Here is a 2,741-nt window from a genome sequence, read left to right on the forward strand (position 1 = left end):
CCAAAGAAATCAAATTTCATTGTATCACTTTGTAATTAGCCTTATATTGCAAATTTGTACTTTATAAGTTTATATATATATATATATATATATATATATATATATATATATATATATATATATATATATATATATATATTAAAACTTAAAAGACATAAATTAATCTTTCAAAAAAAAAAAGACAAAATCTAAAGAGTCTAGTCTATTTTAAAAAATTTCTTCTTCTTTGTATTTAATTTATTTTGGTTCTTATTTCTTATTTATTTTAGTATTTAATATTAAGACTAAATTATCGAATGAAACTTATGATATTTTACTTAGTTTATTTTGTTTATAATATTTTATTAAATACTTAAAGTGTTTCGATTATAATTTTTATTTGAGTTGTTATGATTAATAAATTTTAATCTCATATAGATAGAATTATAGATAGATAGATATAATTTAAGAAGAAAATATAAGAAAAATAAATAAACAAGGTGTTCTTATTCAAAACGTCCCGTGATCTTCAACCAATTTTGGGCTTCAATATAATGACCAGGGTTAGGGCTATAGCGGCTTGATTAAACTAAGACTCCGCAACTTCCGAGTCTCCCTGTCGAATGACCTGTTCTCTTCGGTCGGAATAGGTGAGTCAACTCCTTTTCCTTAGAATCGTACTTGAGAATTTCTTGACTCTAATTAATTTTAACTTATTTTTTTATGCATAATTTTTTTTTAAAAAAATATGTATCTTTTTTATATTAAATTTAAAAAGTATAATGCGTCAAAATATTAAACTATAATTATTAGATTCTCTTCGTATATAATATTTATTATAAAATAATTTTTTTAATAGACTTATAACTTAAATCAAACTTTTAAATAGGTTAGATCAAATTTAAACAAAAACTTATAACAAATAAAGACAAATAGATTAGATCTTTTATATTTTTATTTTAGGTGAAGGTTAAGATGAGGCCTATCAATGAGTATCTTCATTGGATTGAGATCCTCTATAATTACATTTTCAATTCTTTCAAGACATTTATTTTCGTATTAAATTGAAGCATGAAATTTCCTTTGGGAAAATGCATACCGTCAGATTAGAACAGCACTACATGCAGTTTAACATCAAGTGTAGGGGATCAAATTCCATCTTCCTTCGAGTTTGAAAGTGATTTTGTTAAAAATAGATATATAATTTTGTAAAGCTTGTAATGATGCATAATGATGAGCGTTGAATGAGACAGGGAAGTTGAATGCTGGGTCAGATTCAGACTCATTGAATGCCTGTGCCGTGACAATGTGCTGTGGTGCCACGCATAATCACTACTTAGCTGCCCAGGGCACCTGACACTTGGCCCCGCGCTTCTCAATATAATCTTTTTGTTTAACATTACAACTACTACATAACATAACTAAACGCCCCCCACAAAATGCAATTACGTGGTTTGCTCACCACAAACAAGATGCGACGTTTCCTGGTTCCCACCCACCTTTCCTTTCATAATTTGTCATCTTGCATATAGGAATGGGTATTAGGGTTTATTCAAGTTTAGGTCAAATTTTAACTTAATTTGCTTATTGTTAATCAATTTGAATTGTGTTGAATTTTAAATATAAATATATTTAATAATTCTAATCGAATCAAGTTGATCATTACAATACTTTTTTAAAATCTATATTTTTTGTTTTAAGCATAAATATCTTTTAAGTACACAATCGTAAAATTATTATAGATAATAATTTTTTTAAGTATTTAACATAGTTATATACTTAAAACTCATACTAAATATTTCTTATTAAACTTAAACAATGATTGATTCACATGTTTTTTGGTTTTAAAAATTATGCTAGCAATGTATTTATTGATTGAAAGTGTAAATTTATTTTATATTGTATATGCATGATGATTAAACTCTTTAAACTATCATAAAATTTTCTCTTTTATTTAATTTGAATTGATCGGGTCTTGCATTGAATTCACTCTTCAGAGCCAAGGGGTTGGTTTCTGTCATCGAAATATCAATAATATGTCATGATATTTTGTTTTTCAACTATAATTTTCTTTGCCTTTATTTTGATGCATGGTCTCGTAAAGGTGGAGCTGATCAAGCTGAGGGAAGGTCCCTCTCCTCTGAAGTTCTGCACTGTCCCGATATAAAGCAAGCATTTAGGCTCCAAAAGTACTCTTTATTGAAATTACTAACAAAAATGATGGCTCTTGTTTAATTTGTACGTTGGTGCTTTTTGACCTTGTTCCTAACCAATAAGCAGGGCCGTTAAGTTTCAAAGTGAGGCAAAAACTGGCTAGAAACGTGATGGGATGTGGGTAATGTTTTTCCAAAAGTAGTCTGTATTGCTTCTCAGTCTCACTTTTGGAGCGTAATTACTGAAGTTCTTGTCCATTGTTGTGATGTGAAAAGGGGTTTTCATGTGGCTGAATGATACAAAGGGTAGTTAAGGTTACATATCAAGCTTTATTTTGTCTACTACTACTCCATTTCATCGACCAAAAGGACAATTTACCTTTTTTACTTTCAGTTTCCCGCCTCATGTTGTTGTTGTTGTGTGTATTTGGCTAATTGCATTTGCATGCGTATAACTCGAATCGAAACCAAAAGTATGCATGCATCCTAATAACTATATATGCACAGCAGCCACAGTGTGAGACTGTTGACCATTTAAACTAGCTTTATCTGTTGTTAACTTTTTCTTAATTATAATTTTAGTCTCATAATTATAGTAAATAATAATGG

This window comes from Glycine max, chromosome 3 (assembly GCF_000004515.6).
Source record: "Glycine max cultivar Williams 82 chromosome 3, Glycine_max_v4.0, whole genome shotgun sequence".
Lineage (NCBI taxonomy): Eukaryota > Viridiplantae > Streptophyta > Magnoliopsida > Fabales > Fabaceae > Glycine > Glycine max.